Source organism: Mesoplodon mirus (assembly GCF_964341445.2).
Source record: "Mesoplodon mirus genome assembly, chromosome: 15".
Classification (NCBI taxonomy): Eukaryota; Metazoa; Chordata; class Mammalia; order Artiodactyla; family Ziphiidae; genus Mesoplodon; species Mesoplodon mirus.
This window is the reverse complement of record NC_138991.1, coordinates 31103428-31117549: the sequence shown is the minus strand read 5'-3', so window position 1 is coordinate 31117549 and position 14122 is coordinate 31103428.

The following is a 14122-nucleotide window of genomic DNA, read 5'->3' as shown; positions in this document are numbered from 1 at the left end:
TGACTGTAGACAAATGTGTATGATATATCCGAAACACAATTGGTTATGAATCATTTATAAGACTGAACATGTTACATATATTTATATTTTGTATTCCAAGTTGAACTCCTATTTCATGGTTATACATATTGTTTTAGGGGATTTAGACATCATCATTATGTGTTGGGTAGATCTGAGAACGACCAAGTTTCCTGGTTCTAATCTGATTTTTGGGACAGGACTCAGGGGATGGGAACACTTAAAGAAGCATCCTGCTTTCATACTCATCATCCAGAGCAGGAATCTGGCTTCTGTCCAGCTTTGCCTGCCTCAGCCAGAGCCAGGGACTTGCCATCACCCACAGAAGAGCCCTGTGCCTTTGGAGTCTCATCCATAAATGGAACTCTCTATTCCTACCCTCCACCCCCACACTCTTATACCCAGAGCAATAGTGAGATGATGTCACTTAATTCTCTGAGCTCTCCAGAGAGAAGCACTCTTATCAGAGTATAACTGAAATCAACTCAAGGGACAAACACCCTGGTGGGTGCTGGCAGGGAAAGAAAGGGAAAAAGAGAGAGAGAGAGATCAATCTTGGGTTGAACTGCCATCAGAATTGGGGCTTTTTCTTCTTTTTGGATTTCCCTTTTTGACCACTTTTCCTTGTGCCTTCCACTTCCCTCCCTCCCCAGGTCTCATCCTGTGAAGTGATCATTATAGGAGAGTAAAGTAAAAATAAAGAGGTGAGTAGGCAGGACCTTGTATTGTATTCCAGGACTGGAGTTCATGTGTCAACACATTGCAGTTTGGAGTACAGTGTACCCATTGTTTTTCTGGGCCCAAGAAGCAAGCTGAACTCTAATCTCTGCAGTGACATGCTAGGTTGCCTACTGTCTTCGTTCATTTTTGCCACTGTGATACTGTGTAGCAACCCTCCCCACAACTCAGTGGCTTGACACAACAGTCATTTACTTCTCATCCCTGGGTCTGAGGGTCAGTTGAAGTTTGGCTGGTGATGCTGGAATCCAGGTTCTGGGCGAAGATCGGGTCCAGGTCTGCTCCATGTTTCCTGTACTCTTTGGACTTGTTACCTAGGGTGTGTTCTTCTCAAGGTGAAGGTCAAAGGTCCCAGGTGGCCAAGCAGAAATACACAAGGCCTTCTAAGGCCCAGGCTTAGAGCTGGAAGTCTGTAATATCTGTCTGCACTTCATGGAGAAGTCATGTCAGATGGCCAAGTCCAAAATCAATGGGGTGACGAAGTATGTGCCTCCTATGGTGGGAAGGAGTAGGAGCGACTATTTGCTAAACAATCATTCAAGCTCTCACGACCACCAAAAGTTGCTGGCAGTCCCTCCATAACTATTACTTTCCATTCGTAACATGGAAGAACATCACCAATTTAATTCTAAAGGACTCAGTGGAGCAATTAATAGTCAGTCAGGGATACAATATGTGTAACGGAGAAGTCAGTGTGGGCAGCTATAAGCAGGAAAATGCCATTTTAAAGCTTTTTTGTTTGCTAGTTCTGTTCAAACCTGAACTCTGAAGGATGGGGAGGAGGGAATTTTTGCATCTGAAATTGATAGCTCCTTGCCCAAAGGTGAAGGTTTGCCTCTTTTCAGATAGAGATTGACATAGCCAATCTGCCCAGAGATGACGGGTGGATGGGGTCTTCAGGGCTCCCAGGAAGATGCCTCTCCCATAGAGAGCTTTGAAAACAAGCTATTCTCCTCCTCCTCCTTTGAAAGTACCTGGGGAGGATTCCCCAGGAACTTGGGGAGAGAAGGGGGCTTAGGGCTTCAGTTCTTATTACAGAAAGATGCTTTTTGTCTCAAGGTTGGAGGGAGAAGCAGATGCCTGTACCACTTCTAAACCAACTCAAACATCTTGAAAGAACCACAATTCTTTGGAGAGAGAGAGGAAAGGTGGGGAGGGAGGGAGTGGTGGAGGGGGGAGGGAGAGAGAAAAAGAGAGAGAGGTGAGAGGAAAGGAAGGGGAGATGCATGGGATGATGTGCTGGAAGCAGATGTTCTGGCTTGTGGGAGCTGATTATTAAATTTGCAGAAATTTGCAAGCAAGTTGATGTCCTGAATTAAGCCATGGTGGGAATATTTATACCATGGGGATTTGCACCTGCTACAAATCAGGGCTTTCCTTCCTGAAGAGTAGATTGTTAATGATTTATGAGCACATCACTACCTGCATGGAGTATAATGTTCTACCTTAACTACTGGGGGCAGTTAGGTAGAATGAATTATTTGCCTCCCAACCCACCACTGCTGTGAGTTCAATACCACATGGGATCAGCTGCATTGCTTGTAAGACTGGGTTAGAATATGTGGCAGGCCCTATACATGGCCTGAATTCCCACCTCTGAATTTCCAGGTAGAGGAGCTAGAGAATGCACACCACTACTACGCTTTCCTGGTATGCTGGGGGAGTCTGGAGGCACAGGGACTAGTCTTTCTTGTCACTCATGGGCTCAGGGGCAAGGCAGAGGTATCTCATCATTGCGCTGTTTCAAAGTGTGTCTCTTCCTGAAAGTTGATACCTGAGGGTGAAGCCGAAACCGGCCTCTGTACCCTGACACCAAATTAACTCTCAGAGACAGAGTTTTGGGTGAAGTAGAAAATAGCTTTATTGCTTTGCCAGGCAAAGGGAGCCATAGCAGGCTAATGCCTTCAAAACTGTGTCCCAACTTGGAGAGGGTAGTGAGAAGTTTTATAGTAATAGTTCAAAGAGGGCGTGATCAGCTTGTGGACATTCTTCTGATTGGTTGGTGGTGAGATAAGTGGGAGTCAGTATCATCACCTTCTAGTTCCAACTGGTCTGGGGTCTACTTGCTTGTGGGCAGCACACCGTCATTAACCATTAACTTCTCCCACCTGGTGGGGGTTTCAGTAACTACAAAACAGCTCAGAGATATTGTTGTGTGTATCCCTTGATGGGGAACCAGGACCTTGCCCCAAGGCTGCATTATTGTTTCTCTTGATTGTTTCTCCCTTGTCTCACATCCCCTCCCTTCCCTAATTAACAACTGCTTAAATCTGCCCATTGGAACTCAGAGAAGGTCATGGAGGCTGAATGAAACCTATTTCTTGTAATCAAGGAACTGCGGAACACAGAAAGGCTTTTATGCCCAGGAGCCCCACAGGGCCCTGCTCAGTATCAAGGATCCCATCTATCAGGGAGAGACACCTGATACATATGACTAAATGCCTCACTATGGAAACAGGTAGGAAGGATTACACGTATTTATCTTTAATGTTCAGTTGAAGTTAATTTCAGAGCATGGGCATATATTTTATCTGATTTTTTCCAATCAAAAGGAATCAAAGGATGAGTGTTTAGTTTTATACATTGTAGTGTCAATCACTAAAATTAGCCACTCATGAATTATGTTACCAAAGATCCTTAGAATTAAAAGGCAGACTGGTGTCACTTAACTGACAACCACATGGCAAAGATGAGAATTAACATTTATTAAGCACTTTCTGTGAGTGGGGTACTGTACTTAGCACTTTGTATGGATGATCAATTTAATTCCTATAGCCATGAATTATCTATTAGCATGCCTGCTTTACAGATAAAAATCTGAGCCTTGGGGAGGTTACATACCTTGCCAAAGACACACAGCTAATAAGTGATGGAGCTAGTTACTAATCTGGGTGTTTATAACTGTTTGCATGTCCATGCCCCTGAGATTTTTGCTTTGATTCCAAGTGAAGTTGTCTGTGTTTAGAGGGGTGTGTGTGTGTGTGTGTGTGTGTGTGTGTGTGTGTGTGGTGGGTATGGTAGGGGGAGAGGATTTTGGGGGGCAGGTGAGGCATTTTAATATAATAGGGTCTCAGCTAATATTGTCTTTAAATTTCTTGCTTATTCATTTGTTCTTATGTTAATTTTTCATTTCCCCAGTAGAATGTGAGCCCTAAGATACCTATAACTCAATGTTTTCTTTCTTCCTCCCTCTGTCCTCGTTTTAAGTTTTCCATCCACTTACTTTCCATTCTTATTTTGCATTAGTTTTCTCTGCCACCTCACGTCATAATTATCCCTCTTTTTGTGGGAGCTCTTGGGGAGGGTGGTCATTAGATAGATGAACTCAGGGGTCTAATTCCTGTTTCTGATTTTAAGTGCTTAGCTACACCATTCTTCCTGGAGGAGGAAAGTGGATAAATGGTTGCGGGTGATTTGAGGTTTAGAGAAAGCGAAAAAAGGATTGGGAGGTGGACGGTCACCTTGGAGAAATTCCTGTTGTTTTTAGTAACTCAGTGCTAGCACCAAGGGTCAGAAAAGCTATCTGTTCACAGTGGAGATTTGAATTGCTAATAGCATGAATTGCAAGTAAGGTTAATTCATTAGAGTCAGTGTTTGTTGAATGTCTACTATGTCAGACATTTTGCTAGTCACTTCATATACTCTCTTAAATTTAAATTCATATCAAATCCATTGAGGTCTGTAACCATACCCTTATGTGAAAGAAAGCTAAATCAAATATCAAAATATTTTAGCTACTTCCCTAAGGTCATTCACACCAAGTCAGGGAAAGTAGATCCTGCTACCTTTTACTGTATCAATTCCATATTATTTGTGAACAGTTTCTGGAGACCTTCTTGATGAAAGCTACATGCTGATGGTGTTTTCTTTCCATCCACTTTGACATATGGTGGCATCAGTGATTCTGTAAGATATGCCGTCTTCCCACAGGGAACACCTGTACTGTGTATCTGGAAAGAAAAGTGAGATGTGGGCTTAGCAACTGCCTTATCCATTTAAGTCTGGGTTTATAGCCTAATCAGAAATTCCATCCTGTTTACCCCACTGCTGTGAGCTGAAGGAAAACCCACATTTTGTTGGGTTTTGTAGAAGAGGTGTTACCCTCAAATGTGACAAATATCACATTGCACCACTGTTTATTTTTCCAACAAGTTGAGTGGATAGATGGCTTCTGAGAGCACTGGGCAGAGAAGTGTTAACTCAAAGGCAGATCTGTTTTAAGTGAATTCAGTAAGAATGTTTAGAAACCTTCATGGTCACATGTAGGCCACAGTGCCATGGGTTCCTGTGGCCTTTAGAAGCCCTTCCTTGCCTAGCATGTTCTCATCAGTATGTTGTTTCTTTTGCCCCTGATTTGCGGCCCCTGATCACTCAGCCTAGCTGCCTCCAGGTGCAGGTTGGTGAGAAACATCTCAGCAACGCATTGTTTCCCAGCATTTTTCGAGAGCCTGGCTGAAAAAAATTGCTGAGGAAGAACTAGCCAGAGGATGTTTGGGCTGCTCCTTCATCCAATTCCTCTCTGATCAGGTCCAAGAGCTGTGCACCTGGGCTGACCCACTGCTGCAGGCCCCCGAGAGGGCTATTGCTATGACTTCCCTTCCACACAACTCTGATGCTTCCCCCAGTGATGTGTTAAACAATCCAAGAAATGCTTCTCCTGTTTTTTCCTATAAATTGCTATCTAGGGATAGAGACATGATTAAATATAGGTTTCATATTTTTGAAAACACAATCTCATGGGAGGTGTTGTGTACTTTCATTAGGAGGTCCATAATTCTGGTTGTCCTTTTTTTTTTTTTTTTTTGATGACCATTGCCTAGATTGATATATGAATTTAAAACCTTATTTTGACTGCTCTGTGGAGAGAGGCTTGGATAGGGTGAGAGTAGAAGCTGAGGAGGCTCTAGCAGTCATCTGGTGAAGGTAGTGGTGGTAGAGATGGGATGTATTTGAGGCTTTTTGGAGGCAGAATTGAGAGGATTTAGGTATTGGATATGGGGGGATTAGAGAAAAGAAGGAGCCAGGGAGGATGGTCTAGCTTCTGGGCATAGTTACTGGCTGGATGGTGGTGCTATTTCTTGAGACAACTGTGGAAGGACTTGGTTTGAGTATAAAATGAAGAATCTTCTGTTTGAACACCATTTTGAATGTCATTTGGTATATCTCAGTGGAAGTGTTGAGGAAGCAGTTGTATCTGCATCTAGAGCCCAGAGGAGAGGGGAGATCCACAAGATGAACATTTGGGAGACTTCAGTACATATCGCATTTAAAGCCTTAGGGGTATGAGATCACATAAGGAAAGTGGTGATGTAGAAGGGAAGTAGTCCCAGGATACAGTATCCTGAAGAAACCGTAGCATGTGAAAGGAAGGAGCAGCCAGCAAACCAGGACGAAAACCAGGAGAATGTGGTATTGCAGATGCCAAAGAGGATGATGTTCTAATAATGAGTGGTCAACCAGAAGGAGAGGTGCTAAGAAGTCAAATGAGGTGGGGACAGAGAAAGGACCATTGGTCATTGCATTTGGCAACATGAAGGCTACAGTGAACTTGTCAAGAGCAACTTCTGTGGACTAGGGAAGCAGAAGCCAGATGGAGAGTAGGTCAAAGAGAACCAGAGGCAAGGAGGTAGGGATAGTGTGTGTAAACAACACCTCTGAGAAGTTTCACTGTGAAGAGGAACAGAGAATACTGTCTTCCTTCTTAGCAATTGGCTTCTTTTTATCATATGAGAATGGTGTTGACTGGGTTTATTCTCATGTTTGGTTACTAGAATGCAGCACTAAATTTGTGGCCCGCTCATAAAAAAGAGTTTAGACTTCATGGTGTACATTTGCAGCCCTGATTCAATTTTACGTCCCTACTCTTGTTTTTATTCTGTCTTGACTCTGACTTTTAACTAAGTCCATCTTCTTGATTGATTGATTGATTTTTTTTTGACAGATCCTGCCTCAGGTTTATCTGTACAAATAGCACAGGAGGACACCAGCCCCATGAAGGTAGCAGCCCAGAGGTCATACCAGTCCTTCTGTCCTTGAATGAACAGAGACCTCTACTTTGGAGTCTTCTTGGAGGCCTGGCCACCTTTGGGAGCCTGAGCCTGAGCTGAAGCCAGAACAAGAGCCACAGCAGCAGCCTGGGCCTGGTTTGAACCTTGGACTTTGGCCAGCAGAACCTGAGACCCTTGGTAAAGCAGGCACAATGTTTCCTGAGATTGGGGTGAGTGATGTAGGCAGGTTGACCAAGCTTGGGGCTGCTGCACTTTGGGATTTGGGGCTTGACCTCCTTGGGCTTTACGAGTGCCTTGATAGCCTTGGCATGTTCACTCATGGCCCTGGCGTTGTTGGCTTGCATCTTCTTAAGGCCCTTCTTTGTACTCCTTGTACAAGTCCATGTTCTGCAGGAACATGGGGTCCACTCCCTTAAGAGATTCATATCTTTGTGACTGGGGCTTCTTGATGCCATTCCTGTGCCAGTTTCAGGAATTCTTGTGCATGGTGTGGTTTTTGGACTTGGTCATGTCTGCACTGAAGCCCGTGGATCTCACAGTGCCTGGGATTGAGAAAGAAAAAGCCATCTTGTTGACTTATGTACTATGCCTTAAATATTTCCCAGAGAAATCTGAGCACATAAATGAATTAATAGGCTCTAAGACACTGTCTGTGTCAAGTAGCACCCTCACTAAGTTCAGTGTACTTTTTTTTTTAAATAAAGAATGGAGACTATTTTTTAATTAATTAATTAATTAATTTATTTTTGCTGTGTTGGGTCTTTGTTTCTGTGGGAGGGCTTTCTCTAGTTGTGGCAAGTGGGGGCCACTCTTCATCACGATATGCGGGCCTCTCACTATCGCAGCCTCTCTTGTTGCAGAGCACAGGCTTCAGACGCGCAGGCTCAGTAGTTGTGGCTCACGGGCCCAGTTGCTCCGCAGCGTGTGGGATCTTCCCAGACCAGGGCTCTAACCCGTGTCTCCTGCATTAGCAGGAAGATTCTCAACCACTGCGCCACCAGGGAAGCCCGAGTGTACTTTTTTTATTTTGATAGATAGTAACTAATCCAATTCTTGGCCCTAATTCCACTTTATGTCATATCAGGGCATTAGTATCTACGTTGTCATCAGAAACGGAAGCTTGTTCCTGCTATGGTATTGAGTGAAGTTGGTGGTGAGATGTAAGCTAGAGACTGGGCCCATTGTGCCATTTGACTTGCAGCAGCATCTGCACACGTGAACGCATCCACTCCAGTAACTCTAAGGGCTGAAAGCTAGCAGCTCTCAAGCTTTATTATGCATCTGAATTGCCTGGGAATAGGGTAAAAATGTATAGGGGATCAGTTGCCACCCTAAAATATGCCACTTTGGCATAAGGATTATTCTGAGCTGCAGACAGTTGAGAAGCAGCACATGCCAAACAAGCTCTTTGACGTCCTCCTCTATTTGCTTAAGAGCAGGATTTATATTTCCATGTGTTAGGGTGTCTCCCTCTCTCAGCAGGAAGAGGAAGACAGCTCTAGACTCTTAGCAGCCCAGGAACAATACCAAGAGGAATCTACATAACAAACTTTACTAAAATAACCCTTATCTTCCATTAGTTTCCTCCCATATATATATACCTTTCCACAGCTTGCCACCCTTAAAACCTCAAACCCCTTCTCCTTTGTGTTTTCACTTCTGTACAAATTTATTGCTCCTTATTAAGATGCTAATATAAGCCCCAAGTTCTATTCATCTTCTTTGAGTCGTTCATCACTGAGTTTCTCCTACATGCACAATGCATATGTTAATAAACTCTGTTTTTCTGTCTTAATTTGTCTTTTGTCAGTTTAATTTCCAGGGCTTCAGTCATAGAATGTAAGAGGGTAGGGAATAATTTGTTTTCCTCCCCTACAATACAAATTCTGATTCAGTAGATTTAAGGTGGAGCCTGAGAATCCATTTTTTTCTTTTTCTTTTTCTTTTTTGAATTTTATTTAATTTATTTTTTTAGAGACCAGGTTCTTATTAGTCACCTATTTCACACACATCAGTATATACATGTCAATCCCAGTATCCCAATTCATCCCACCACCATCCCCACCACTTTCCCCCTTTGGTGTCCATACGTTTGGTTCTCTACATCTGTGTCTCAATTTCTACCCTGCAAACCAGTTCATCTGTACCATTCTTCTAGGTTCCACATATATGCGATAAGATGTGATATTTGTTTTTCTCTTTCTGCCTTACTTCACTCTGTATGACAGTCTCTAGATTCATCCATGTCTATACAAATGACCCAATTTCATTCCTTTTCATGGCTGAGTAATATTCCATTGCATATTTGTACCACAACTTCTTTATCCATTCATCTCTCGATGGGCATTTAGGTTGCTTCCATGACCTGGCTATCGTAAAAAGTGCTGCAATGAACATTGGGGTGCATGTGTCTTTTGGAATTATGGTTTTCTCTGGGTATATGCCCAATAGTGGGATTGCTGGGTCATATGGTAATTCTATTTTTAGTTTTTTGAAGAACCTCCATACTGTTCTCCATAGTTGGCTGTATCAATTTACATTCCCACCAACAGTGCAAGAGGGTTCCCTTTTCTCCACACCCTCTCTAGCATCTGTTGTTTGTAGGTTTTCTGATGATGCCCATTCTAACTGGTGTGAGGTGATACTTCACCATAGTTTTGATTTGCGTTTCTCTAATAATTAGTGATGTTGAGCAGCTTTTCATGTGCTTCTTGGCCATCTGTATGTCTTCTGTAGAGAAATGTTTATTTACGTCTTCTGCCCATTTTTGCATTGTTTTTTTTTTTTTTTTTAATATTGAGCTGCATGAGCTGTTTATATATTTTGGAGATTAATCCTTGGTCCATTGATTTATTTGCAAATATTTTCTCCCATTCTGAGGGTTGTATTTTCGTCTTGCTTGTAGTTTCCTTTGCTGTGTAAAAGCTTTTAAGTTTCATTAGGTCCCACTGGTTTATTTTTGTTTTTATTTCCATTACTCTAGGAGGAGGATCAAAAAAGATCTTGTTGTGATTTACGTCAGAGTGTTCTTCCTATGTTTTCCTCAAAGAGTTTTATAGTGTCCAGTCTTACATTTAGGCCTCTAATACATTTTGAGTTTATTTTTGAGTATGATGTTAGGGAGTGTTCTAATTTCATTCTTTTATATGTAGCTCTCCAGTTTTCCCAGCACCATTTATTAAAGAGACTGTCTTTTCTCCATTGTATATCCTTGCCTCCTTTGTCATAGATTAGTTGACCATAGGTGCATGGGTTTGTCTATGGGAATTGTATCCTGTTCCATTGATCTATATTTCTGTTTTTGTGTCAGTATTATATTGTCTTGATTACTGTAGCTTTGTAGTATACTCTGAAGTCAGGGAGTCTGATTCCTCCAGCTCCGTTTTTTCCCCTCAAGACCACTTTCGCTATTTGGGGTCTTTTTTGTCTCCATACACATTTTAAGATTTTTTGTTCTAGTTCTGTAAAAAGTGCCATTGGTAATTTGATGGGGGTTGCATTGAATCTGTAGATTGCTTTGGGTAGTATAGTCATTTTCACAATTTTGATTCTTCCAATCCAAGAACATGGTATATCTCTCCATCAGTTTGTATCATCTTTAATTTCTTTCATCAGTGACTTATAGTTTTCTGCATACAGGTCTTTTGTCTCCCTAGGTAGGTTTATTCCTAGGTATTTTATTCTTTTTGTTGCAATGGTAAGTGGGAATGTTTACTTAATTTCTCTTTCAGATTTTTCATCATTAGTGTATAGGAATGCAAAATATTTCTGTGCATTGATTTTGTATCCTCAACTTTACCAGATTCATTGATTAGCTCTAGTAGTTTTCTGGTGACATCTTTAGGATTCTCTATGTAGAGTATCATGTCATCTGCAAACAGTGACAGTTTTACTTCTTCTTTTCCAATTTGTATTCCTTTTATTTCTTTTCCTTCTCTGATTGCCATGGCTAGGACTTCCAACACTATGTTGAATAATAGTGGTGAGAGTGGATATCCTTGTATTGTTCCTGATCTTAGAGGAAATGCTTCCAGTTTTTCAACATTGAGAATGATGTTTGCTGTGGGTTTGTCATCTATGACCTTTATTATGTTGAGGTAGGTTCCCTCTATTTCCACTTTCTGAAGAGTTTTTATCATAAATGGTGTTGAATTTTGTCAGAAGCTTTTTCTGCATCCATTGAGATGATCATACAGTTTTTCTTCTTCAAGTTGTTAATATGGTGTATCACATTGATTGATTTGCATATACTGAAGAATCCTTGCATCTCTGGGGTAAATCCCACTTGATCATAGTGTATGATCCTTTTAATGTGTTTTTGGATTCTGTTTGCTAGTATTTTGTTGAGGATTTTTGCATCTATATTCATCAGTGATATTGGTCTGTAATTTTCTTCTTTTGTAGTCTCTTTGTCTGCTTTTGGTATCAGGGTGATGGTGGCCTCATAGAATGAGTTTGGGAGTGTTTCTTCCTCTGCAATTTTTTGGAAGAGTTTGAGAAGGATGGGTATTAGCTCTTCTCTAAATGTTTGATGGAATTCACCTGTGAAGCCATCTGGTCCTGGACTTTTGTTTGTTGGAAGGTTTTTAATCACAGTTTCAACTTCATTACTTGTGATTGTTCTGTTCATATTTTCTATTTCTTCCTGGTTCAGTCTTGGAAGGTTATACCTTCCTAAGAATTTGTTCATTTCTTCCAGGGTGTCCATTTTATTGGCATACAGTTGCTTGTAGTAGTGTGGTAGGATGCTTTGTATTTCTGTGGTGTCTGTTGTAACTACTCCTTTTTCATTTCTAATTTTATTGATTTGAGTCCTCTCCTTCTTATTCTTGATGAGTCTGGCTAATGGTTTATCAATATTGTTTATCTTCTCAAAGAACCAGCTTTTAGTTTTATTGGTCCTTGCTATTGTTTTCTTTGTTTCTATTTCATTTATTTCTGTTCTGATCTTTATGATTTCTTTCCTTCTGCTAACTTTGGGTTTTGTTTGTTCATCTTTCTCCAGTTCCTTTAGGTGTAAGGTTAGATTGTTTATTTGAGATTTTTCTTGTTTCTTGAGGTAGGCTTGTATAGCTATAATCTTCCCTCTTAGAACGGCCTTTTGCTGCCTTCCATAGGTTTTGGATCGTCATGTTTTCATTATCATTTTTTCCTAGCTATTTTTTGATTTCCTCTTTGATTTCTTCTGTGATCTCTTGGTTATTTAGTAACGTATTGTTTAGCCTCCACATTTTTTCCCCCTGTAATTCATTTCTAATCTCATAGCGTTGTGGTCAGAGAGGCTTGATATGATTTCAATTTTCTTAAATTTTCTGAGGCTTGATTTGTGAACCCAAGATGTGATCTATCTTAGAGAATGTTCTGTGCGCACTTGAGAAGAAATTGTAATCTGCTGTTTTTGAATGGAATGTTCTATTAATATCAATTAAATCTATCTGGTCTAATGTGTGATTTAAAGCTTGTGTTTCCTTATTAATTTTCTATTTGGATGATCTGTCCATTGGTGGAAGTGAGGTGTGAAAGTTCCCCACTATTAGTGTGTTACTGTTGATTTCCTCTTTTATAGGTGTTAGCAGTTGCCTTATGTATCGAGGTGCTCCTATCTTGGGTGCATATATATTTAAAATTGTTATATCTTATTCTTGGATTGATCCCTTGATCATTATGTAGTGTCCTTCTTAGTCTCTTGTAACATTCTTATTTTAAAGTCTATTTTCTCTGAGTAGATTTTGAGTATTGCTACTCAAAGCTATGAGTATTTGTACTCCAGCTTTCTTTTAATTTCCATTTGCATGGAATATCTTTTTTCAACCTCCTCACTTTTAGTCTGAATGTGTCCCTAGGTCTGAAGTGGGTCTCTTGTAGACAGCATATATATGGGTCTTGTTTTGTATCCATTCAGCAAACCTATGTCTTTTGGTTGGAGCATTTAATCCATTCATGTTTAAGGTAATTATCGATATGTATGTTCCTTTTACCATTTTCTTCATTATTTTTGGGTTTGTTTTTGTATGTCCTTTTCTTCTCTTGTGTTTCCCACTTAGAGAAATTCCTTTAGCATTTGTTGTAGAGCTGGTTTTGTGGTGCTGAATTCTCTTAGCTTTTGCTTGTCTGTAAAGCTTTTGATTTCTCCATTGAATCTGAATGAGATCCTTGCTGGGTAGAGTAACCTTGGTTGTACGTTCTTCCCTTTCATCACTTGACATATATCATGCCACTCCCTTCTGGCTTGTAGAGTTTCTGCTGAGAAATTAGCTGTTAACCTTAGTGGAGTTCCCTTGTATGTTATTTGTCATTTTTCCCTTGCTGCTTTCAATAATTTTTATTTGTCTTTAATTTTTGCCAATTTGATTACTATGTGTCTCGGCATGTTTCTCCTTGGGTTTATCCTGTATGGGACTTTCTGCACTTCCTGGATTTGGGTGGCTATTTCCTTTCACCTGTTAGGGAAATTTTCGACTATAATCTCTTGAAATATTTTCTTGGGTCCTTTCTCTCTCTCTTCAACTCCTGGGATCCCTATAATGCAAACGTTGTTTCATTTAATGTTGTCCCAGAGGTCTCTTAGGCTGTCTTTATTTCTTTTCATTCTTTTTTCTTTATTCTGTTCCATGGCAGTGAATTCCACCATTCTGTCTTCCAGGTCACTTATCCTTTCTTCTGCCTCAGTTATTCTGCTATTGATTCCTTCTAGTGTAGTTTTCATTTCAGTTATTGTATTGCACATCTCTGTTTGCTTGTTCTTTAATTCTTCTAGATCTTTGTTAAACATTTCTTGCATCTTCTCGATCTTTGCCTCCATTCTTTTTCCGAGGTCCTGGGTCATCTTCACTATCATTATTCTGAATTCTTTTTCTGGAAGGTTTCCTATCACTACTTCATTTAGTTGTTTTCCTCGGGTTTTATCTTGTTCCTTCATTTGGTGCATAGTCCTCTGACTTTTCATCTTGTCTATCTTTGTGTGAATGTGGTTTTTGTTACACAGGCTGCAGGCTTGTAGTTCTTCTTGCTTCTGCTGTCTGCCCTCTGGTGGATGAGGTTATCAAAGAGGCTTTTGCAAGTTTCCTGATGGGAGGGACTGGTGGTGGGTAGAGCTGGCTGTTGCCTTGGTGGGCAGAGCTCAGTAAAACTTTAATCCACTTGTCTGCTGATGGGTGGGACTGGGTTCCCTCCCTGTTGGTTGTTTGGCCTCCGGCAACCCAACTCTGGAGCCTACCTGGGCTCTTTTGTGGGGCTAATGGAGGACTCTGGGAGGGCTCACACCAAGGAATAATTCCCAGAACCTCTGCTGCCATTGTCCTTGTCCTCACAGTGAGACACAACCACGTCCCACCTCTGCAGAAGACCCTCCAACACTA